This window comes from Canis lupus, chromosome 21, assembly GCF_003254725.2.
Source record: "Canis lupus dingo isolate Sandy chromosome 21, ASM325472v2, whole genome shotgun sequence".
NCBI classification, from domain to species: domain Eukaryota; kingdom Metazoa; phylum Chordata; class Mammalia; order Carnivora; family Canidae; genus Canis; species Canis lupus.
In genome coordinates this window covers 48426697-48452947 of record NC_064263.1, presented here as the reverse complement: position 1 = coordinate 48452947, position 26251 = coordinate 48426697, and the positions used below count along the sequence as shown (strand labels likewise).

Here is a 26251-nt window from a genome sequence, read left to right as displayed (position 1 = left end):
TAAACCAGGACCTATGGTAAAGCATGAGCTATGGGGCACATGAGGAGGAAGTTAACTTTTTTTTTTATGGGGGGGGGGGGTCAGGAAATGCTTTCAAATAGAATTGATTAAGCTGAGACCCAGTTTTGAGCCCTGAATAAACGACACTTAGCATTTAATCATTTTGGAGGCTGGAGAGGAAAGAATGGGCCTAGAACAGGGAAGACCACTGATAGGTAATATGACGGCTTTTGAACATCAGAGGGCCTTTCAGATGGCTTTTATACATTGACATACTCTATAGAGTTACAAGGGAAATTTCTAGAATCTTAGTCATTTCTATAGACAAATCATAAATATTCCATGGGAAAGTAAACCTTGAAATTTGATGATTAAGAACACACCATCTATGGCTTCAGGGTCTATTTATTTAAATATGGGACTTTATTTAAAAAATAAACTGCTAGTGATCTAATTAGCAATTCACAGGTTGGACTCTCACTGATTTGCTTAGTGTGATACCCAGGACCCAGATGAAGAACAAAGTATAGAGTAGTTTATATTATACTAGCAAATTGCACTTTATGACTTAAACTAAAAACTAATTTTTCTTTACTCAAAAAAAAGAGAAACATACCAAATAATATTCAAGTGTTTACCGTGCCCATTAGTATTCTAAATTAAATTAATATGTTGGCTTGAGAAGAAATAAAACAGACGAAGTTACTTTGCAGTGAATATTTACCTACTGTTGATAATGGCAGTCTGCCTGAGAGAGAAAATTTTTCAGAAAGGGCAGTAGTGTCTTGAATTTTCTCCCTAAAATTGGAAGGGCGTAGGAACACTTGAGAAGGGAAAATACTCAATTATCTGTCAATAGGGAGAAAGTTGTATTTTATGTGCAGGAGAAAAAAGTTGGCAAGGAGCACTGCCCTTTTTTTCCCCCCAGAAACCAGAGCCTCCTGCTTTTCCTTTCTCACTCACCTGCCCTAAGCTGATGGAACTAGCACAGGAACTTGGAAAAAAAGGAGGAGCCTCTCCCTTCCCACCAGCTTCATGGTCCTGGGAACCACCTGAGGGCCAGAGGGAGATGCAAGCAATCTTTGTTTCTCTTTGGTGGTGTGGGAGCGGAATGTTTTCAACTCTAGTTTGAATAAATTTACCAAAACAACTGTCTAGGGGCCTGTCTACGACTCTCAGCCCAGGGCTTTCCTCTACTGGTGTGGGCTGAGATGCACAGTGCCCACAGAGGTAAATCTAAGAGACAAATCTTAAAAGGTGTATGTTTCTTAATAAAATAGAGGAAATTCTCACCAATTTATTTAGCTGACCAGATTAGATTTTTTTTTTTTTCTAAGTAGACTCCATGCCCAGCATGGAGCCCAGTGCAGAGCCTGGTGTGGGGTTGAACTCACAACCCCAAGATCAAGTCCTAAGCTAAGACCAAGAATCGGATGCCTAACCAACGGAGCCACCAGGCACCCCGTTATTTAGCTGTCGAAAGAAGACGAGACTGGATGATCGTGACAGTCCCTTCCTGCACTGTTTCTGTTATTCTATGTAGTTCATGTTTGCATTTGTGAAATGAGGACTTGGTCACTGCTTACACCTAGTGAGGATGATGAGGGCAACATCCTCTCCCTCTTAGAGTGTGACAAAAACGACTGACTTGAGGAAGCCTTCCTCTGGCCCAGGCCAGGAGGCAGCCTTGCTCGGGAGCAGCAGACTCCCGGAGTTTGTGTATGTGCTCTGCTCCCTCTGCTGTGGGAACGAGACAGGTGTCTGAGACCTCCCTAGCCTCAGTTTATTCTTCTAAAAGATGGACCCAATAATACTTTGTCCAGACGATGGTTGCAAAGATTAACATACCATGTAAATAAAGTGCCCGGTACACAATGTGTGACACATAGAAGACGCTTTATATATCGTCTTGTGTATTTTTTGATAATGGAAGTAATATTTTACTTCCTGGCAGTAGATGACATGAGGATACATATTTTCCAACCAGTGGTACAATTAAGGAGAATTACTAACTCATGCTACTGTTGTGTTTTCTTCGTTGTGATGCCAGTTTGTAATTTTTTTCTTAAAACATCTGGCCTTTGAAAGTAGCAGTAGCATTTTCAGGTAAGGTGTATGCTTTTGGGGTGCTTTTAATGTAATGGGTCTCTTTGTTAAGATTGTGCAGAAATCTTCCATATGAATTTGATGAGGGAAATTCAGGCATATGTGGGCTTTGAATTTGAAGTTTTGCTAGTATGCTTCTTGGAAGCTCATTTAATTTATCTTTGGCTGAAATTACAGGGAGTTGTTTCCCATATTTCATAAGAATCAAATAGGAAAACTAATTTTTAAAAAAGTTAAAACCTTGTATGTTAGTTTGGATCCCACGAGAAACAGACACCAAGACAGGATTAGTCATGCAAGAGATTGCTTGAGTGGTAGCCTGAGAGGCGTACGGGGAGGGAGCCAGGAGCGGGGAGAGCCGTCAGACCATGGTGTAGGTCTGACCCACATGTGGGGGACAGAAGGAAGGAAGGGCTGGTAGGAAGAGGCTTAGGAGCAGCGAAGTTCTAAGAAGAGTGCAGCGCCAGTGAGGCCCCCAACCCCGCTGCCCCTCAGAGAGCCCACCTCTTGTAGTTGTGACCTGGCCCAGAGCCTCTGCTGCTGTCATTGGCTGGGAAGAGCGGCCTTGGTTAGAACTCGGAGGCAGACGCAGAGCACAGTATCTGGGGCCCTTGGTCACTTGTGCTTCTGATGATAAATCTGACAGGCCCATTTCCGTGGCCTCCACACTTCCCCGCACTTCTATAGCCCGTGTTGTGAAGCTTTATGACCTGCCCGGTTCATGTTTCCCTCAAGTATTTGTCACAAGATGATTGAAGAGGAACACGTAATGCTGCACCGAGATACACCTGACGGTGTTGTCCGGTGCTGGAGACATGGGCTTCATGCATCCTGGACATCCTCCTCCCACATTTTCAACTCCAGCCAATCAGCAACTGAGTTCTGCTGCTTTCATCCCCCACGCCGGTGATTCCCCCTACAGGTCTGCACTTCAGAATCATGTGGGGATCTTTAAAAAATTTCAAAGGCCAGGCCACATCAAGATCAATTAAATCACAAGTTTGTTTGTTTTTTAAGCTTTTCAAATGACTCCAGATAACTTTGGAAACCAGTGTCTCAAATATTTTCAAATCTGACTTCTCTCCATCCCACCTACCACGGCCCTAGTCTTCCTCACTTGGATGAATGACTTGACCAGCTTCCTACTTAGTCTCTGTGCTCATCTCTTCCATCCACAGAACCTATTGACTTCCCAGAAATGCAGCTCTTACTATGTCCCTATTCTGCTCCACGGCCCCTCATATCTGAGGTACTACTCCTGAACCCTTGCTTCCTCCTGCCTCCACAGCATCCACCAGCATAACACACGTCCTCAGAGCGTACTAGACATGGTGGTTTTCAACCTATTCGGATATGTTACGTTCCCCCTGGGGGAGGAGTGTCTGAACATTGGAGAAAGCCTCATAGACTGGGCAACTCGGAAAACACTTTTTCTCTCTCCCCCTTTTTCTCCCCCCTCCCCCATTCCTGATGTGTGATCTCCTGCTAAAGGGCTTAACCCCTAATACGGAACACAAGACCACCTTTGGATCTGGTTCTACCTCCCTGATCTCATCTTTCGCCTTGTTACTGAGTACGTATGTTCCCAACTTCTGAAAATTCCTGGTATAAACCATGTTGTTCCCATCTTTTATGCCTTTGCTTTTTTTCTTCCCCCCATTTCTGGAATGCCTCCCCTTTTACCTTCTCCTGCAGCGCTTTCCCTTTTAAACTAACTTGAAGTTTTTAAAAGCAACCAGTAAGTCTCAACTCTGTGGTTACCTCCGCAAAGCCTTCTCTGACTCACTGCTCCAGCCAGCCTGGGACCCTCCTTTCATTATCAAGGACGCTGTGTACTCGTTTTATTAATTTTGCAGTGTTGTACTGGTGTTAGCTGTTTTAAGGGATCTAGGTTCACTGTTCTCTTTTTCTAGAATTACAGTTTTTCTAATTCTTTGATTTCATTTACTCTGAGATTTTTGAATCCACATAATTTGGAGCAGTGCATTATGATTAACAGAAACTAGAATCATTTGAAGGGACTTTTAAAGGTAATTTTGTTCAATCACAAAGGTTTTGTTTTACATTTAATAAATTGGAAGAGGGTGCTATTTATCCAAATGGAAATATCCCAGCATATTTTGGGAATACAAAATTATAGTACATGCTGGAGAAATTAACAGAAAAGAAGGGAGGAAGCCTCCAAGGGAAAGAGATAGAAGACAAAGGACAGGTGACCCATCATTGGGCAACACCTGCTCAGAAAGCATGAAGCGATTAACAGATGCCAGTTCAGGAGACAGAAGATTTCCAGAAGGAAAAGCAATGTGGTCTTATAAAAAACAGAGAAAGGAGTATTTTAAGAAGCAGGAAGTGGCTGTGGGGCTAGTACTCAGAGAGGCTCAGACAGCAGTGGTTCCATAAAGTTCCTTTCGGATGAGATACCTGCTCTTAGGAAGCAATATCCACTGAGGAAGAATTTGAACCTCCAAGAAATCAGACTGGACAAATTTATCCCTCCAGCCAGAACCTAAAATTAAGTAGCTCTTTCCTGTTTTTTGGGACCCGGAAGACAATTGAATAAAATCTACTCACTCTGTCCTCAGAAAAATGCATATAAGCGCACATACATATACAGTTTTTTTTTCTTAAATATTTATTTATTGATTCATGAGAAACACAGAGAGGCAGAGACGCAGGCAGAGGGAGAAGCAGGCTCCACGCAGGGAGCCCGATGTGGGACTCGATCCCGGGTCTCCAGGATCACGCCCTGAGCTGCAGGCACTAAACTGCTGAGCCACCCAGGGTCCCCCCATATACAGTTTTATATACAATTTTTCATAGTTCTATTACCCGACCCAAGCTGTTGCTACTCAAGCTTCTCCAGGGACCCTCACGGTAGCACACATTGTTCTGCTGTAGGTCCCAAGGCTTGCTTGGGTGATGAGGATGGGTGATGCTTGAGGATTAAGAACTATTTCCCCCTGCTCAAATCTTAGCTGGACTGAACCTGTAGGGGCCTTAGAAATTCTGTTTTGCTTTACCGTTCTAAGGAGCACTAGACTGAGTAGAGGTATTCTTAGGCGCTCCCCAGACTGCCCAGTATGCAGATTGCCCATTTTCCTGGATTCCTGTCTGTTGACTAACCATGTCACTCACTTAGGCTTGCTAGCTACTGTGCTTTGGCTTTTGAAAAGGCCTCCTTGTGAATTTTAACCAGTGATCATGACTTAGCTCATTTCCACCTGTCTGGCTTCTGACTTCCACTTCTTTTAAATGACTCACCCTCGTTTATTCCCTTTTCAAATTAAAGATCTTAGAGAGGCAATGAAAATATTCTGGCTTGCAGAAATAGAAAAATTGTTTAAATTTTTATGGGAAAGGGAGCAGAGTTACAGCCAACCTTTGCCAATCTCAGTCCAATAGGATTGCAGTGACATGGAAAATTCAAAGCATTGGACAATTTTTAAAAATCCTAAATTTGTGACTTATATTATGGAAGGTTTTTTTGTACCTATTTTTTTCTGCTTTTCTTAGAAATGTCACAATAACGGGGAGTTCCCTCTGTGGCTCAGTCAGTTAAGTGTCTGACTTCAGCTCAGGTCATGATCTCAGGGTCCTGGGACGGAGCCCCACATCGAGCTCCCTGCTCAGGGGGGAGTCTGCTTGTGGCTCTCCCTGCACTTTGTGCTCTCACTCTTACTCTGTCTCTCTCTCAAATAAATAAAATCTTGGAAAAGGAGAGAGAAATGTTTTCACAATAACTAGATGGAGAATGGAAGTGGACACATTGGGAAGTTGCCCTGGGATACAACATGTACTTTGGTTGACTCGTACATGTTGATAATGGGAACTAGATATCTACTCAAGAGAGAATTTTAGAGTTTGATAAATAATAGTGCTTTCTTAAAGTGGAACATGAACTTTGGATAAAAAAAGTAAAAAGTGTGAAAAATATTAGTCTAGAAATGATTATTTTAGTCAATTGTATATTGGATTTTTAAAGGGGTATGAGTCTGAATATGTCATTGAAAATGCTGCCCCCACTGCACAATGAGATTTTTAGGATGATGGGCCTGGTCCGTATGGTCCTGTGGTGTTGAATTACATAACCGTATACATTTCTCAAAACTCATAGAATTGTTTACCACAAGAGTAGCTTTTACTGCCTACAGAAAACACACAGGATGCCAGGGAATTCAGGATGAAATGCAGACTGTGACAAATGAACCTAACTATATTACAAACATAGGGCATAGTCTCTCTGAAGGGGATGGGACAGAAAGGAATTGACCCAAATAACTAGGGAAAATAGTGTTTTGGCTAGATTCTGTAAGGATAAAGGCAGAGAGAACTGTACAAAACCACTGGTAAATTTATTTCTCTTAGGGGTACAGTTTAGCAACTCCCAACACCATTTTTCATGTTTTCTAGGGTTGAACAAACATGTAAATATATTGTAGATGGTAAGAATCAGGTGCCAGGTTCTTTATTTATGAGAAAAACAAGTGACAAATACATGGGATGGGGCGGGAGCTAGGGTTACCTATAAGAATAGGAAATAAATAATATGAATAAATCAACATAAGTAGGTTATATCTAAATATTTATGTTTAGATAAAAACATGGATATTTACAGTGGTTATTGTGGTGTACATATTTCCCAGCTCTGTTCCTTGGGAAGGCTGAGAAGCAATGGCACCCAGTAGCAGCAAGCACACCCAAGATCTTGTTTTCTTAATACTAGTCTTCAATAAAAGGAGCCAGGATTCCCTGGAGAAATGGCTGATTGTTTTTAGGACTAGGGCAGGAAGGATACAAGATGAGCCCGGAGTGTCTTTAGAGTATCAGAAAGTAAAGATGGGGGCAGATGGGATGAAGGCATGTCATAAGGACAAAGGGGCCAACCAGAAGAAGCTGCCATTGGCCAAAGCTGGAACAATTTGAGTAACAAAATAAATGGAAGTCATTAGACTGTGATCTAAAAAAATAAATATCCATAGATTCATGTCCATAACAGGTTTAATAAATAAGTTAATAAATAAAGGTACAGGGTGGAGAGGGACAAATCTTATCTACAAGGAAGGAAGGAAATAGAAATCTGTAGAAATCACCATTAAAACACCACGACGCCTGGGTGGCCCAGCGGTTGAGTGTCTGCCTTCAGCCCAGGGTGTGATCCTGGGGTCCTGGGATCGAGTCCCGTGTTAGGCTCCCCGCAGGGAGCCTGCTTCTCCCTCTGCCTGTGTCTCTGCCTCTCTGTGTGTCTCTCATGAATACATAAATAAAATCTTAAAAAAAAAAAAAAAAAAACCAAAACACCACGGTAGTAACTGCTACAGGCAGGATCCCCCTGACGAATGCCAAAGGCATTTTTCTAACGGAAAACAGAGTATTTGCATAGTTTCAAATTCAAACCGTCTCCCCTCCAAACAGCCATTCACTGCTGTAGTGGTTTTCCCATAGCTGTAAATATTTTGTATTCTCGAATCCCCGAGGTGGGGGTTAATTCCTGTCCCATTAACTGCAGGCCGTCCTTAGTGCCTCACTTGTAGGGAAGAGAATATAGAGAAACCTGGCAGGCAGCCCCTGAACCAAGTCAAGGGTAATACCGTGGGTTGATAGAAGCTTCTGATGTGATGCAACTGAAACGGCAACTTGACCTCTGGAGTCTTCCCTCAAACCCGTAACCTCGGTCTGATCTTGAGAAAACATCAGGCAAACTGGAATGGAGAGACATGGTACAAAAACAGCTAATCACCGCTCTTCAAAACAAGTCGAAGTTACAAAAAGACAAGGAAAGGCCGAGATTGAACCCATGGAAAAAACTAAATGCAACAAAGTACTCTGGATTGGATCCTGGAACAGGAACCCGAAGATCATCTACAGTGTAGTTGATCGTGTTGTAGCAGTGTTAATTTCTTAGTTTTGATATATGTCGTGGCTACACAAATGTTTATAAAGGGTTGTATAAATATTCTACGGTTATAGCTAAGGGAAGGCTGGCGAGACATATATGGGAAAACTCAGGACTATGGTTTTGCAATTTTTTTTGGTAAATCTCAAGTTACTCTGGGGCTTCCGGGCGGCTCAGTCGGGTACGTGTCTGCCTTCAGCTCAGGTCATGATCCAGGGGTCCTGGGATCGAGCCCCACGTCGGGCTCGCTGCCCAGCGAGGAGCCTGCTTCTCCCTCTCTCTCTGTCCCTCCCCCTCTCTGTCTCTCTCTCTTGCTCTCGCTCTGTCAAATATATAAATGAAATCCTAAAATAATAATAATAATAATAAAGTTACCTTAATATAAAAAGTCAAAAAAATATGCTGCTCCTGAAATTCATACTTACAAATTCAGAGCTGCTCAGGTTTTTGGGTTTATTCTTTTTTAAATAAATAATATTGTGTGTTTTGTTATTTTTTTTCTCTTTTAACATGATAACTTGTCATTTGGTAGAAGAGCATTTAAACGTAGTTATTAATACCTGGGATTTATTTAAAGTATAAAGGCTTTTCCCACTTTATTATAGGTCTTAAAAAACAGAACTAAATTCGAGGTGAATAATGATGAAGACTAAATAAAGCAAGTCAGGTTATGAATGTGCACAAATGGCCACATTGCATTCAATATAAGGCTTTCACTGAGCAGAGAAGAACTTGTGTTTGGAATATTTCCAACAGAGTAATGATCACAGAGAAAAGTGCATAATTCCGAGCTAAATACATGAAAGGAAACTAATCTCACGGTGTCATTGGGGGAGAGAAACAGCCTTTCTCTTGTCATAGTGTCTTCTGTTTTTTAGTAATGTGTATATATGTAATATATATGTATTCAAGTAAGCCAAATTCTTCTTTTGATTAATCTCTCTCTAATAGTTTGAAACCATGAAACAATATAGTAAGTTTATAGACTATTGAAAATTGTCTGATTTAAGTTGTAATGCCAGCATTTGCAAATTGATGGTCCATGGGCTACATTTAACTGTGGGTACATTTCATTGGCTGCCACAGTTTGAATTTTTTGAGTTAGCTACCAGTATCTGTCTGTCTGTCTGTCTATCTAGATTATTTATTTTAGAGAGAGAGTGAGCTCAAGAGCGTGAGCAGGAGGGGCAGAGAGAAGGGAGAGAGAATCTCAAGCCAACTCCCCGCTGAGCCCCAGTGGGACGCAGGGCTTGAGCTCCCCATCCGAGCCGAGACCAAGAGTCGGGCGCTAAACAGACTATGCCACCAGGCGCCCCTTGCCAGCATTTAACAATAGTGGGTTTTTACATGAAATTCTGAGTTTCATTCTCTCTCAAACAGTAAGACCCAGCAACACTGAGTGTCCATTCTGACACCGCGGCCCTTGGCAAGGACTGGCCGATGGATGCCTGCCATAAAGGTGAACCCTTTCTAGTTTGCCACATTCCTTTTGTTGTTAGTGTACGGATTTTTTTAAACTGAGGTGAAACTCACATAATGCAAAATTAACTGTTTCAAAGTGGACAATTCAGTGGTATTTAGTACCTTCACAATGTGCAACCACTGCCTCTAGTTGCAGAACTTTTCATCACCCCAAAAGAAGCTCCATTCTAGTTAGGCAGTCGCTCCCCAGCCCCCGCTCCCGCAGCCCCTGGCACCCACCTGCCTGCCCTGTCTCTCTGGATTTACCTGTTCTGGATGCCTCATATAAATGGAACCATGTAACGCATGACCTTTTGTGTCTGGCTTCTTTCACTTAGCATAACGTCTTCAAGGTTCGGCGGTGTCATAGCACTTCCCGGTACTGCTTTCCTTTTACGGCCAAAGAGCATGCCGTGGTTATGGACACAGTCCACATTTTGTTTATTCATTCATAGCTTGTGGACACTTGGTCGTTTCTACCCTTTGAGCTTTATGAACAGCGCTGCCATCAACATCTGTGTACAAGGTTTTGTTTGAATCAATGCCGTATTTTTTAATATTTTCTATGGATGTTAACATTTCAGTCACTCTTCTTGGCACTGCCTGTTGCCTGCTGCCTCCCCCTCTGGTCTGCTTTATTTACTTATTTCCATTGGCTTTTGCATTTATGTTTTCTGGTATGTAATGGGGATGGGCATATGCATTTCCTCCATTTCTGTACTTTCTTCCAGCACAGAACTTGAACTAATTAATGAAAACCTTTCTTTGTTTTTCTTAAAAACGTACCTCTACACTAGATTTGCCTTTTCGTCCTCAATTTTGGTCATTGTCTGATAAATATTGGTTGTGGATGAGAATTGTTCTATTTTTTTTTTTTTTACGTTAAAAGTTGGACAGTTTTAGAAGATCTAAAATTGGGGAAGAGCTTTGCCCCTTTTATAGTGAGCAGTGCCTTTATATATGCATCTGGGTTTAATTATAGTTGGCATCCTTGAACTCTGAGGGAAATTATGCATTGCTGGGATGTCATGTGTTTCTGGCAGTCTAAGAGTGTAATCACTCAAACGTAAAGTCACTCCCCTGGCTTTCTTTAACCTGGCCTCAAGGACTGCCTTACCTCCCTCTCCCTGCCCCTGAACTCCTGGGAGGGCCCCCTTTTTCACTTCAATCCTTATCTGCTACTCCTCTGATTTGCCCTTATTTGCCATTTAATCATTCACTCTAAGTAATATGACTTAACTTCTTTATGGTTGTATCTTGCCTCCCTAACTAGATTATAAAGCTCTGCTGAACAGGGTGTAGTTTTGTTTATTTTTTATATGCTTCAGTGCAAAGCATATAGTGTGCAATAAATACCTGCGTTAGTGACTCACCAAACCAAAAAAAAAAAAAAAAAAAAAAGCCCTTTTAAATATATCTAACTACTCAGTTATTAAGTTGAACAAGTTTAAAAGTGTTCAAATTCATTTTTCGTGTGTCTTTTTTTTATATTGAAGTATAATCAGCATACAGCGTTATATTAGGTTCAGGTGTACAGCACATCAGCTCGACAGTTCTGTACTCAGTGCTCCCCGTGATAGGTATAGTCACCTGGAGGAAATACCCACGAGTGCATTTGCTGATTTATATGGTCAATTTTTTTTTTCTTTTTAAGAAACTGCCAAACTATTTTCCAAAGTGGCCATACAACCATACAATGTTATTACTGTATTAGGGCTAATAGCAAGTTGGGGAAAAAAGTTGTGTGTGATAGCTATGGCAACTAAATTCCTTTTCAAATCTAATTAATATGCTAGTAGAAGTTGGGGATACTAAAACATGTGTGTTTCAAACTGCCTGCATCGGAATTCCTGTGGTGTTGGTTAAAAATGCAGATCGTTGAACCCACCCCTGAATTTATACACTAATACCTTCTGATGGTTGAACCCGGGAATCTGCAATTTAAAAAAAAAAAGTGTTATGTACTCTGTTATGAGTGTTATGTACTCTTAAGTTTTGAGAACAATTGGGGTTGTTTGAGAAGAAGTTAATACCTTCATTTGGGGGATCCCTGGGTGGCGCAGCGGTTTGGCACCTGCCTTTGGCCCAGGGCGTGATCCTGGAGACCCGGGATCAAATCCCACGTCGGGCTCCCGGTGCTTGGAGCCTGCTTCTCCCTCTGCCTGTGTCTCTGCCTCTCTCTCTCTCTCTGTGACTATCATAAAAAAAAAACAAAAAACAAAACAAAACAAAACCTTCATTTGGGATATTTCAGAAGTTCAACTTAAGTTGAAAACAGGGACAATAAACAATGAAACTGTACATTTAATGAATTATAATTATGCTATTTTTTTTTTTTAGTTTTTAAAACACTACGTTGAAACAATTATAGGAAAAATAGCGCTGAGAGGTCCTGTGTGCCCTTCACCCCGTTTCTTCCTATGGGTCCACCTTACATTCTGAAGTATAATGCCAAAAGCAGGGAACTGACGTTGCTCTGATGTGTGCGTATGGTTTCAGGCCACTGTGTCACATATAGGACTCGCAGGACCAGCCCCCACCGCAGCAAGACACAGAATGGCTCCATCACCTCAAAGATCTCTGTCGTGCTACTCCTTTGTAGTCGCACCCACCCCCTTCCAACTACATCACAACCACAAATCTGTTCTCCATCACAATAATTTGTCATGTTGACATAAGTGGATTTCATAAGTGGAATCATGTGGTATGTGACCTTACAAGATTGGCTCTTCTCACTCAGCGTAGTGCCTTTGAGATCCATGCAGGATGTTGCTTTTTATTGCTGAGTTGTGTTCCATGGTGTGGATGCGTGGTGTTTTGTCTGACCATTCACCTACTGGAGGACATTTGGATTGTTTCTGATTTGGGGATATTAGAAATAAAGCTGCTATGAACAACTGTGTGCGGGTTTTTGTGTGGACATAAGTTTTCATTTATCTGAAGTAAACGCCCAGGGGTATGTTTGCTGAGTCGTATGGTAGTTGCTTACTGATTTTTTTATTTTTTTAAAAGAAACTGCCAAACTCTTTCCTAAAGTGGCCCTACGGTTTACATTTGTACAGCAATGTAGGAGAGATCCAGTTTCTCCATATCTTTGCCAGCATTTGGTGTCGTCATTATTTTTTTTATTTTAGCTCTTCAAGTAGGTATATAGGGACATCTCCGCATGGTTTTAATTTGCATTTCCCTAATATCTGGGGATGTTGAACATCTTTTCATATGCTCATGTGCCATGTATATGTGCTCTTCATTGAAATACCTATTCATATAGTTTGTCTTTCCTCTAATTGGAATTTTTAGTATTGTTTTGAGAGTTCTTTATATATATGAGATAGTCCTTTGTGGGGCATGTCATTTGCAAATATTTTCCTTGAAGTCTAATTTACCAGTTTTTAATGTTTTGTATCCTGCTTTTGGTATATGTCTCAGAACTCATCACCAAACCCAGTTCCTGAAAGTTTTCTCCTATGTCTTCTAAAGGTTTCATAATCTTGCATTTATATCTATGTCCATTTTGAGTGAATTTTGGTATAGCTATAAGGTTTAGGTCAGGGTTTTTGTTTTTTTTTTTGTTTTTTTGTTTTTTTTGGTTTGTTTGTTTTGTTTTTTTGCTTGTGGGTTATCCAGTTGCTCCCGCACCATTTGTTGAGGAGATGGTCCTTTCTCTGTTGAATTGCCTTTGCTCCTTTGTCAAAAACCAATTGGCCATGCTTGTGTGAGTCTATTCTGGGTTTTCTGTTCTGTTTCATCGATGTATGTGTGTATCTCTCTGCCAGTACCACTTTTTTTTTTTTAACATATAGTGCTTTATTAGTTTCAGGTGCACTATATATAGTGATTGAACAATTCTGTATATTACTCAGTGCTCATTATGGTAAGTTTACTCAATTCCCATCACCTATTTAACGAATTTATAATTTTAATTCAATATTTGGGAAGTTAATTTTCTTGACGTTAATTTACAAATGAGTATTATTAATGCTGCATAATTTTAATGGCATGGAACGAAAATCCTAGAAATTTAACAAATCCCAACTAACCTGAGAATTGCTGAGTTGAAACAGAATGAAATCATTTAAAAACACCCTGCATATGATTCACACATAAGTTACTCCTAGGACATAATTATATAACAAAATGCTGCTCTCTCATCCAAAAGCTGCAAATGCAGTTGAAAAAATAATTACATGGCACCCTCCAAATTATGGTTAGTGTTTACTGATATTTTTAAAATCCTGCATCATTTATTGTTATTATGAAGAAGTTCTGGAATATGTTGAGCAGTGGCCTTTCAAGGTACTGCATTCAGATGATACAAAGTTCTGTGTCCCAGGAGTTAAGTAAAGCATTAATAAGTAACCCAGCAGTATAATGAAACGATCACCAAATGAAAGTGGCACAGTACATTGCTTGCTGGTAGCTAGAAAGTTAAATGAAACATTTGTTTATATTTTGGGTAATATAAAGGAATAATGGCAAGCATTTGAATGGAGGCCTTTCTGTTAGAAAAATCAAGAGTTTTGTGGCTGTGTTTTTCATCCACGTTACAATGTTTTTCTCCCTTTTGACCTTTTGACGTTTTTGATATCTTGCACTTCTTAGATTTATCACTTTTAGTAGGCCCTGATTGGGTAGTGGAGTAACGGTGTTTTTCATTGATTCTGAAGAGATGTCTACAGTATATTTTCCTTGTGGGATTTATTTAAATCTTTCTATAGATTGATAATTCACTGTATGATTTGGCAGAAGCCGAGGTTTTTTTCAACCTCAAGCTAATAAAATAGAGCTGTCATTTATACAGAACTAAATATGTACCAAGGAGGAGACGGATGCTCCATCACACGTCACATTTAACCTCACTGCAATCAGCTTGTGCAGAAAGGAAAATAAGAGGACAGAGTGTGGGACCCGATTTAAGATCATCTAGTATCTGTTTTCTCTTGTTTCATACACTGTGTGGTCCTGTTGGCACTGGCAAGGCACATTTTCTTCCTCACTTAATGGAAGATATAAGCCACAAGCACCGCTGGCTGAGAAAGGGGATCTACTTAGGTCGGTAGTCTTGCAAAGGAAGTCTTAACTCCTGGCAAAACTGAAAGCAGAAGGAGACAGGGATAAGTTCCAGGTCAAGAATCTGGACTGTTTGACCTAGTTCTTTAAGTCAAACAGTGTGATCTCATTAGGTGGTTTCTGTTTCCAATCCGAAGAACTCCAGTTATACCCAGGACCAAATGCAATTACCAAAACACATTTATTTCAAAATCATGTAAATGGGGCACCTGGATGGCTCATCCAGTTAAGTGTCTGCCTTCAGCTCAGGTCATGATCCCACAGTCCTGGGACTGAGTCCTGCACAGGGCTCCCTGCTTAGTGGGTAGTCTGCTCCTCCCTCTCCCTCTGCTTCTCCCCGCTGCTTGTGCTCTCTTGTTCTCTCTCTTAAATAAATAAATAAAATCTTTTAAAAAATCATATAAATGATTTTTGGATTATCTGGGTCATTGGTCCCCCTCCACTAATGTGTATAACCAAGAGCTGATGATATCATACATGATAAGCAATCCTTTAACAGAGGATTTGATATATAATTCCTTGTAGGAGTTCAGCTTTGTTTTTACAAGTTTTAGTTTTGACACACCTATTATTGAAGAATGCCCTGTTCAGTTGTCTGGATTTTAGAATGTCATTTGAAGTACTTAACTATTTATGAAAAGGGCGGGGGGAGATTCCAACTGGGAGTGAGAATTTAAGTCAGATTGGACAACATAAAGTTTCAATTATGGCTATGACAGAAAAAGTTTGTAATCATAAACTAGACTCCCATCAAAATGGAGAGTCACTCTTTCCCTCCAGTTTATTCCTTTCTCTTACATACAACATTTATAATACACTTGTCAAGCTAGTCGTTACATTCTCATTTGTATGCTGACCATGAGGACTGTTTTGGCTTCTAAGTTGGTCAAGTTGAACTGCTTTGAAGCTAGTAATCTGCTGAATTAGCAGACTTCTTTCATAGTATTCCAGAACAAACAGATCCCCTTTAAAAAAAAATTCCCACTTTTGTTATTTCAGGTGGTTCAAGTCTGTTATTTTTACATAAAGATGTTAAGGTTCTTCCAAGAGAGGTTCAAAGAGAAATTTAGTAATAAAATGTTAAGCAGATTAAAAGGACCTTTAGTATAATAATCATGTCACTGGGTGAAAGATGAGGTTAAAATTGGTCATCACTTTATTGTGTAGCCAGTCATGGTTTTTATTCTAAACTTGCATAGGAGGTCTTACAGTAACTCTAAGTTTTAGGAAGCAATGTCATCGCTAGGACAAACATCAGAATAATAATATTTATTTGAATGCTTACTCTAAGGACCCTGGGAAGGAGGCATTATTATTATTTCCATTTTATAGATGAGGAAACTGAGGCACAAAGGGGGTAAGGCCATTTGCTGAAGATAAGAATGAAAAGCTGGCACATTGAGGAGGCAGTGCAGCATCATGTAGAGCATCACCTTCAAAGACATGCAGAAATGGGTTCAGATTCCAACTGTGATGCTCATTAGCTGGGTAACTTAGAGCACTTTCTTAGCCTCTGAGCCTCAGTGTTCTCATCTGTAAAGTGGGATTATAATATCTGTTCCAAAGGGTGGTTTTGAGTATTAATTTAAATAATAGTAAATAATCTCAGATCTTTATTATTTATTATGTACCAGGCATTATTCTAAGCCCTTTATGTTAATTTTTACAACTCCATTATGTATGTATTTTTATTATCTAGATTTTTATGCTAAGGAAACATTAGTGTAAGTCAAAACAGTATGGTACTGGCACAAAAATAGATCAATAGAACAGAATAGAGAGTCCAGAAACCCACAATTTTATGGTCAATTAATCTACAACAAAGGAAGCAAGAATATGCAATGAGCAAAAGTCTCTTCAACAAGTGGTGCTGGGAAAACTGGACAGCAACATGCAAAAGAATGAAACTGGATCACTTTCTTATACCATACACAAAAATAAATTCAAAATGGGTTTTTTAAAGGTCTTTTTTAAAATATTTTATTTATTTATTCATGAGAGACACAGCGAGAGAGGCAGAGACACAGGCAGAGGGAGAAGCAGGCTCCATGCAGGGAACACAACGTGGGACTCGATCCCAGGTCTCCAGGATCACACCCTGGCCTGAAGGCGGTGCTAAACCACTAAGCCACCCAGGCTGCCCATCAGAATGGATTAAAGAACTAAATGAAACGCCTGAAACCATAAAATTCTTAGAAGAAAATATAGGCAGTGATTTCTTTGATGTTGGCCATAGAAACATTTTTCTAGATGTCTCCTCTGGCAAGGGAAATAAGCAAAATTAAATCACTGGGACTTCACCAAAATAAAAAAACTTCTACATAGTGAAGGAAGCCATCAACAAAAGATAATCTTCTGAATGGGAGGAGATATTTGCAAATAATGTATCCAATAAGGGGTTAATATGCAAAACATATAAAGAATTTATACAACTCAACACCAAAAAAAACCCCAAAATAATTTAATTAAAAATTGGCAGAGGGCCTGAATATTTTTCTAAAGAAGGCATACAGCTAGCCAACAGAAAAATGAAAAAAATATGCTCAACATCACTAATTATCAGGAAGATACAAATTAAAACCACAATGAGATATCACTTCACACCTGTCAGCATGACTAAAATAAAAAGGACAAGAAATAACAAGTGTTGGCAAGGATACAGAGGAAAATAACCCTTGTGTACTATTGTTAGGAATGCAAATTGGTGCAGGCACTGTGGAAAATGCTATGGAGGTTTCTCAAAAACTTAAAAATAGAATTACCATGTGATCCAGTAATTGCAATACTGGGTATCGGAAGAAAACAAAACACCCAATTTGTAACAATATGTGCACCCCTATGTTTAATGCAGCATTATTTACAATAGCCAAAATATGGAAGCAACCCAAGTGTCCATCCATAGTTGAATAAATAAAAGTGTTGTGTGTGTGTGTGTGTGTGTGTTTGTATGGAATACTAGTCAGCCATAAAAAGAATGAGATCATGCGATTCATAACAACATGGGTGGACCTAGAAGGTATAATGGTAAGTGATGTAAGTAACTCAGAGAAAGACAGATATCAAATGATTTCACTCATATATGGAATTTAAGAAACAAATTAACAAAGAAAAAAATAAAAAAAACCCAGACTCTTAAAGTCAGAGAACAAACTGGTGGTTTCCAGAGGGGAGTTGGGTGGGGAATGGGTGAATGAAATAGATAAAGAGAATTAAGAGTATACTTATCCTGATGACCATTGAGAAACATATAGAATTGTTGAATCATTATATCGTACACATGAAACTAATATGGCACTGTATGTTAATTATACTTAAATAAAAAATAAAAAGAGAATGCGTTAGTGTAGAGGAGATAACTTGCTAGTTAGTAATACAACTGGGTTTCAAAATACTAGCATAACACCTTACATGTAATAGGCATTGGTAATAGTGACTATGTTATTGGTACCTAAAGAAAGGGAGGGGCCTCTGGGTGGCTCAGGCAGTGAAGCGTCCAACTCTTGATTTCAGTTCAGGCCATGATCTCAGGGTCATGAGATCGAGCCCCACATTGGGCTCCATCCTGGGCTCCAAGCTGGGTGTGGAGCCTGCTTAAGATTCTCTCTCTCCTGCCCCTCCCTTTCTTTCTCTCTCTCTTTTGCTCCCCCTTCTAAAAGAAAAATAAAATAAAAAATTAAAAAGGGAACTATATCAGAATAACAGTAATTCTTCCCTTTTCTCATGATGCCTTTACTAATGAGTATTGGAAAATGACAAAGTAGAAAAAACACCAGATTCATAGGGCCTATTTAGGGTGATCTAAACCTATGCATCAGGATGAAATAAAATAGGAATGAACTAATTTTTAACAAATTCAGTTTCAACTCTGTTGCATGGGATACATTAAAACAATGCTGCTGCTTTTTCATCATGGGGGCCACTCAAGTGGATGTGCTTAGGCAAAGCAGGAAGAATAGTAGACCATTATTTCTAGATACATACCCGATGTTTGTGTGTAACAAGGTTTTGTTGTCACCAAGATTAATTTAATTAGTAAGAACTCTAAACTTCTGTTTTGGGACTGTTTTTCTTTTCTTTTTTTGAAGTGTCTTAAGATAATTTTTTAAAAAATATTTTTATTCATTTATTTGATCAGAAAGAGAGCGAGAGTGAGAGAGAGAGAGAGCATGCAAATAGGCAGAGCAGCAGTCAGAGGGAGAGGGAGAAGCAGGCTCCCCGCTGAGCAGGGAGCCTGATGTGGGGCCTGATGGCTTGGTCGCAGGATCATGACCAGGGCCAGAGGCAGACGCTTAACCCGCTGAGCCACCCAGGTGCCCCAAGGGACTGTCTTTCTTTTGACATTTGTTGTCTGTCTTTTTTGACTGTGAATGTTGCCATGTGAGTTTACTTCTAAAACATAGTCCTCCAAACCCCACTTTCTCTCTTCTTCTCCTGTATCCAGCCCTATCCATGGCCCCAACACACACACACACACACACACACACACACACACACACCCCAGAGTTATACAAAGTATAGCTTTTAAAACACTATCATTAAGCATAAAAAGACCAAAGAATGTTTGTAGCCGGTATTCTGGAGCCAAAAAGATTTCTTACATTCTAAAAAAGAATCTTTGGCATTAATGGAGAAACCAGAACCAATTGTAAAGCATAATTACTGCACAAACATGCAGTATGTGTGAAGCTACGATTGTCCCTTTAATCTCTCATACCAGAGAAAACCTAGACAATGTGTCCGTTGTTTCAGTTCCCACGCACACTCCTCCCAGATCCTGCTAAAACATTGCTTTGTTTATACATTTATATGAAATGCAAGCAAATACTGAAGCTCAACTTCTTGGAAATCTGGTTTGAGTTCTTGAAGGAGATTCAAGAGTTTTGGCTCTTCATGCAGGTTAAAAAAAAGGCGGGTCACACAGCTAGCTTTATGGCTCCAATTTCAGTGACTAAATGGTCTCATGCAAATAAATGGCTATTTTCCACTCCCAAGCAATAACTACCACTTTAGGAAGCTATGTACGGAACTCATTCTTAGGAAGGAAACCCCTTATTTTTTTTTACTTTTGTGAAACTAATTTCCCAGCAGAGTCTTTGAAAGCGTTTAGAGGTCTTCCTACCACATGAGGATTTCTGTAACATCATAATTTTTTTTGGGGGGGATGCTTTGTTACACAATTACACATTAATAATAATCATAATCATGATAATTGAGACTAGTGGAGCTTGAACTATGTTCCAAGCACCTTGCCAACTAAGCCCTTTATGAAAACTTGCAGAATTTGTTCAGTAACACCACTGGGTGGATAGTATCATTATACTCATTTTTCTGGTGACTTTTGGTCTGTATCAAGTTTTTAAAAACTCTCTGTTACCCAGCTCTTCAGTTTTTAGAGAGAACACCCTTTCTTGAAAATCATCATGATTTTCTTAACTTCATGATTTTATTAATTTCTGCTTAATCTTTATAAAACATAATTTTATTTATTCAGTACATATATGTAATGAGCTAGGAACTCTGCTACACTATTTGCTGGGCATACAGAGATGGGGGGGGATTTCCCATCCTCAGAGCTCATTGTGTAGGAGGGAAGGCAAAAATGTAAACAAAAATTATTGCATAATAAATTCAGCGATGGAAATATGTACAAGATATAGAGATAGCGAAGTGGAGGAAATGTGCAGGGGGGATGAGGGGCATCAAAGAAGACCAGCTGAATGAGCTGATATATGAATAGGAAGTTAAAGGGCAAGAAAGAGATGAACAAAAGGAGAAAGACATCCCGTGGAAAACAGGCAATGTGTGCAAAGGCACAGAAGCATTAAACCACTTGGTATGTTTAATAAATAAAAAAAAATCATATAATATATATTACTGGCAGTAAGGTTTGTAATGGAAGAGAAGAAAAAGAAAGTAGGTATCTGGTAGGGAAGGGCCAAGGAAGCAATGCTAAGGGGTTTAGACTTTATTCCATAGATAATAAGCATGTGTAGGTTTTAAGTGGTTAAGACAAGATAGGCTTATGTTTTAGAAAACCTTCAGGGGCGCCTGGGGGCTCAGTCAGTTAAGTGTCTGCCTTCAGCTCAAATCAGGATCCTGGGATCCTGGAGTAGAGCCCTGACCTAAGCAGAATGCCTGACCTCCCTCTGCCCCTCCCCACTGACTCATGCTCTCACTCTCTCAAATAAATAAATAAAATCTTAAAAAAAAAAAATGAAAGAAACTTCCTTCAATAGTCACTGTGTTAGTCTAAGCAAAAAGCATTGAGATCTTGAAGTAAACTTGGGTAGCATGAAATGAGAGGTAAGGAAAGATTTGAGAGGTATTTAGGGGTCAAAGTCAGGATTTATTTGATGAGGGAGGCAAGGAAGAAAAAAAAGAATTTAGTGTGACTAAGTTTCCAGAGTTGGCAGATGTGTTACTTCAGCCTAGACTTGCTGTTTATAACCCTCCCTTGTCCTCCAGAATAACAGAGGCTTAAACACAGACGTTCATTTCTCTCCCATAAAAGAAGTCCAGAGATAGATGGTTTAGGCTGATACGTCTCCATGGGGTCGGTAGAGAACCTTGCTCCTATCTTCCTGCTTCATCATCTTGCTACAGAGCTTCCAATCTTGTGCAGGATGGATGCTGGATCTCCACTTATCATTATGTCCATGTTGCAGGACAGAAGATGGAAGAAAGACAGAAGCACTGAGAAGAGCCCTTCTCAGCTGCATCAGCTTCCTTTGAGTAGTCTTCCTCAACGCCCCATATAACATGCTCTACATTGTTGGCCATAACTTAGTCATGTGGCTCTATTTAAATGCTCGGAAGTCTGGGGAATAAGTTGTTCTGGGCAGCATTGTGCCAGATAAAAATGAGGTCTTTACGAGGGAGGGGGGAAGAGAGGATGAATGGTTCTGAGGTTGGCAACTGGTAGTCCATGGGTCATGAGATTCAGTGAAAGATAATGCCACAAAGAGAAAATCAGAGCACTGAGAAGAAATGAACAAAAGAGGATCCAGTGAGAAGAAATTGGAGGCAGAAGTAGAATTAGAAAGAATGATGTAAAAGAAGCCAAAGAGAAAAGAGTGATCGAATGTGACAGATATTACAGATTATTCAAATAAGACAGAGAATGAGACGTGTCTGTTGGATTTGGTAAAAGGAAGTCATCACTGTCGGTTTTCTAAGACCAGTTTTATTGGAGACCTAGAGTAGGATACAGACTACAATAGGTTACAGCATGAATTAAAGATTAGAAAACAGAGGCCACTGTAGACAGCACCTTTAAAAAGCCTGGCAAGTGTGAAAGAAGGCTGCAGTGAAGAGAGAGGATTCACAATCAAGTGAGAATTTAATGGTGATAGACACTGAATGTGTTCTTGGCTGATGAGAGGGAGTTAGTAGAAAAGAAGAGGCACAAACGGAAATCCCGATGCTGTCAGCACCTCAGAATAGCGTGTCTGAACTCTTGAAATCATGTGCTTTTCTTTTATTGGTTGCGTGGAGTGAGGGGGACAAGACAACGTGTAGGTCCTGCTCATGTAGTATTCTGAATAGAGGAAACATGCAAAACGTTGGGACTCCCAAGGCTCTATGTAAAGGTGAACGAGAAATGAACTTGGCCACGCACAAGGAGGTAGTAGCAAAGCTTTCCTTTCTCAACAACGGTGTTGAGTGGAGGCAGGGACTATCGCTTGAGGGTTTCTTATTTGCACACTCAAGTGAAGAATTTAATTTTAAAGTGGTCCTTAGCTGATAGAGTTTTCAAGTCACTGACAAAAGCAAATATAAATCCTTTCTAAAGGAAGTCAACTCTAGATCAAGTTTCAAAGAATTACCCCAAAGTCCTAGGGAAAAACCTGCAGCTCACTGTTAAAAGTCGCAAAATACATAAGGACACTGTTCAGACTTTTGCTGCCGGCTAAGAGGGAGTGGAGTGACAGGGATCCAATGCATCCTACCGCCTGGAATAACTAAAAAAAGAAAGGGGGGGGTTTGGAATGCATGGAACAGCAATTTTCAGACTTTGGAGATGAGGCAATGAAGGACAGTGATCTCCAAGTTTATTGCCTGGGAGAATTTGCACCTCATGTGCCGTGGGGGTGGAACCCAGGCCTGAGTTCAGGAGATGGAGCTGAAAATCTTGGGAAGCCAAGGTGACAGAGGTCGCAGGGAAGCACACCAGAGAGGCTCGAACTGAACAGAAAGCTGACTCGAGATCAGCAGAGCCCCTCCAGTTTTTAGCCAAGTACTAACCAGTGCACACCCATGAGGAGACTACCTGAGGCTGAGGAAACACCCAAAAGGATTGCAAGATTCAAGTCGCAAGGCCCATGTAGTGACGGTTCCTGCTTTCACCAGCCAGGGTCCAAAACCTCATGATCGTAGTCACCCAGGATATTACTCAGAAGAACTTGGCCTCAGTAGTGGGACAAAATTGGTCTGAGAATAAATGCTTCTGTACTCCCGCATAGCAAAGCTTAAAAAGCAAGACCTCCAGAATCAAGTAGTCTCCAAATACCTTAACTGCATCTTAGAAGATGGTTCAAGGATATTTCACAGACAAAGCCTGGAAATGACTCAATGTCCATCATTGTGTGATATGCAAATAGTTGTATTACACAATGGAATACTACTCAGCAATTAAAAAAATACAATACACTATAGACATACAGTATGGATGAACCTCAATGTAATTTAATAAAGGAGTTAGACTAAAAAGAATATGTACCATACAATTTCATTTAGGTAAATTTCTAGAAAATATCAGCTCATGTATACTCATAAAAAGTGATGGTTGCTTGAGAACAGGGGTGTTGGGATTGGCAGGGAAGTTCTTGAGGGAGGATTTACAAAAAGCTAGGAGAAAATTTCGGGGAGGGGGTAATGCATATGTCCATTATATTGACTGTGGTGATGTTTCACAGATGTATACATATGTCAAAATTTATCAGATTATACATCTTAAATATGTACAGTTTATTGAATCTCAACTATACCTTAATAGTCATTAAAAAAATACAAGGAAAATTCAAAATTAGACCAGAAACTTATGAAGAACAAGGTGTGGAGGGGCTTGCCTTACCAAGATTTAGGACTAATTATAAAGCTATACTGTTTCAGACATTGTATTGACCCAGAGGTAGACAAATAGATCCATGGATCAAAATAGAGAGCACAGAAACACATCCAATTGTGCATGCAAGCTTGATGCATGATGAAGTCATTACGGATCACTGAGGAAGAGATCCTACATGTGGTAATGGTGCTGGGAAGATCCATGGAGATTAGAATAACAAAACTGGATCCCTACCTTGAACCATACATAAACATCAGTTTTTGGCAGATGAAAGACTTAACTGTGAACGCACAAGCATAGAGATTTAGAAGACTCTGTAGCTTAATACAACCTTCTGATACAGAAGTTTTTAAGACATTAAACAACAAATAAAATGCAAACCATAAAAGACTGATCAACTATATTACATAATTTTAGTTCATCGGAAACCACATGGAACAAAGTCAAAAGGCAAGGCACAAAGTGGGAGATGGTATTTGCAACTCATTTCCAATGAAGGTTCAGCACCTCAAAAATGTAAAGGATTTCTATGAATATACAAGATACAGATATCCTAATAGAAAAATGGCCAAGAAATATAGACAGGTATTTCAGGGAGGAGGAAACACAAATGGTCCATAAACAGAAAAATATGCTCCACCTCACTAGTAACCATGGAAATGCAACTACAATGAGCTACGATATCAACAAATTAGAAAATTTTTAAACGATTCATTTGTCACCACCTTAGCAAGGTCATGGAACAATGTAACTTCTATGTCCTGGTGGTAGGAGTATAAATTGAGAGAGTGCCATCGGAACACGGCGTGTCAGTAAAACCTGTACATGCTTTGTAACCTAACAGTGTTACTCCGAGGTATTTGTCCTAAAGCTGTTTCAATTTTTCTTGATTACGGTCAGATCACACTGGTGGACGAATCAGTATTAAAAACAAAAACAAAAAATAAAGATCATGATATGCTACGATTCAACACAATAGACTAGAAATAGAAAATACCAGGATGTATTGCTGATGATAAAGTGATGCCTTCTTTTGTTGATTTTCTGGATTGCTAGTAGTAAGATTTTGTATTCTATTAGTAATGGTGGGTTATGTCATAAAACATATTTCTTGTTACGAGTTGTGTTAAAAATTTTTTGAAAGCCATTTCCCTAACAAAATCCTTAAATACACACTAGGACTCAACTACGAGAATGTCTAAATGGTGTCTCTTATGATAACAAGCTGAAAACGGCTCAGATATCCAACAATAGTAACATGATAAATAAATTGTAGGTTAGTCATGTAATAGAAGATTGTATAGAAATAAAAGCGAAGGAACCTTGTGGATTAATCATGGAATGACATACTCAACAGACTCAACAGAAGTGAAAATAAAGGACCTGCCACTATCCACACCAAATAGGTAAATCTCAAGAGCATAATATTGGTATGAGTCACAGAATATGATCAGTATAATTTCATTTACGGGAAATCTGCGCTAAGCAAAATGAAACAATATGTTGCTTACGTCTACATCCATAGGTGTTAAAACTATAATGAAAGACCAGAGCTTACTCTTGGGTGGGAGGGAGATACAATGGGGATGTATATATAGTCTCCCCATTTGGAGGGACTAACCGTGCTCTATTAACCTGGGTGATGGGCACACACGTGCTTGTATTTTTGTTATTATTTAACCCAAACAGATAACGCTTATGCATTCATGTATGCAGGCTGTATTCCACAACTTAAAATAATTAAGGTAGAAACAAGTTGGCGAGAGCTTAATTCATGGAGTAAGATCCTTGAGGCAATGCGTCAGGTGGGCTTTAGGACATGTGGACAGACATTTCTCGAACAGAAAGGAGGGTGACCCCTATCCTGAGAGCAGCGCAGAAAGCAGAAGGCTGAGAGTGGTGGCAGGTGGGCTTTCAGGTAGAAGTACGGAGTGAGACGAGTCCATGAAAAGCTTGATGGCATTAAAGTCTGCTGGGCTCTTTCTAAAAATATCACTAATACTTAATTATTTGAGAACAGTGTTGCCTAATGTAACAATGATGAAAATGTTCCGCATCTGAGTTGTCCCGTACGGCAGCTATAGCCACGTGTGGCTGGTGAGTGTAATGTGCCCGATACCTCTGACGAGCTGCATTTGTCGCTTTGCTTCACTTCGATTAATTTAAACTCAGTGACATGGGCCGAGTAACTACACATGGGAGATCTCCACTCTATTGCTTCAGTGAACTTTGGATAGAAAACTCTAGATCCCCATCCCGGGGCAGAATGGGTGGGGAGAATTTCCTTGTGGGTCAACAAACAGGTGGAACCTTTTCTTCTCCCCCAAACCCAGAGTCGGCCTCCAGGGGCATAGCAAAGCCAGCTAGTTCTCCCAGGAGGGTTGTGGACTGGGGGGTTTGGTGGAGCAGGAAGCGGGGGTCGAGAACAGGGAAGTGGAGTGAGTGCCCACTGGGGACCTGCTGCGAGTGAGCAGGGAGGTTTGGGGAGAGGCGTGGGGAAGGCCGCGAAACGGTAGAAAGGTATTTCACAAAGTGCCACCGGCACAGCCCTGTTGATACCCAGAGGCAATTTTTCTGGACACATAGGCAAGGTTGTTTATAAATTTTTACAGTTATGAATTTATTTAAATGTAAAGGTTTTCTCCATTTTA

At 40.0% G+C, this 26251-nt stretch overlaps 1 protein-coding gene across 1 annotated transcript in view; it reads left to right on the top strand.

Annotated features, from left to right (window-relative positions):
• CCDC34 (coiled-coil domain containing 34) overlaps positions 1-26251 on the top strand; it is a 90956-nt gene that overhangs the window by 33503 nt on the left and 31202 nt on the right. The gene's annotated exons all lie outside the window — the stretch shown is intronic.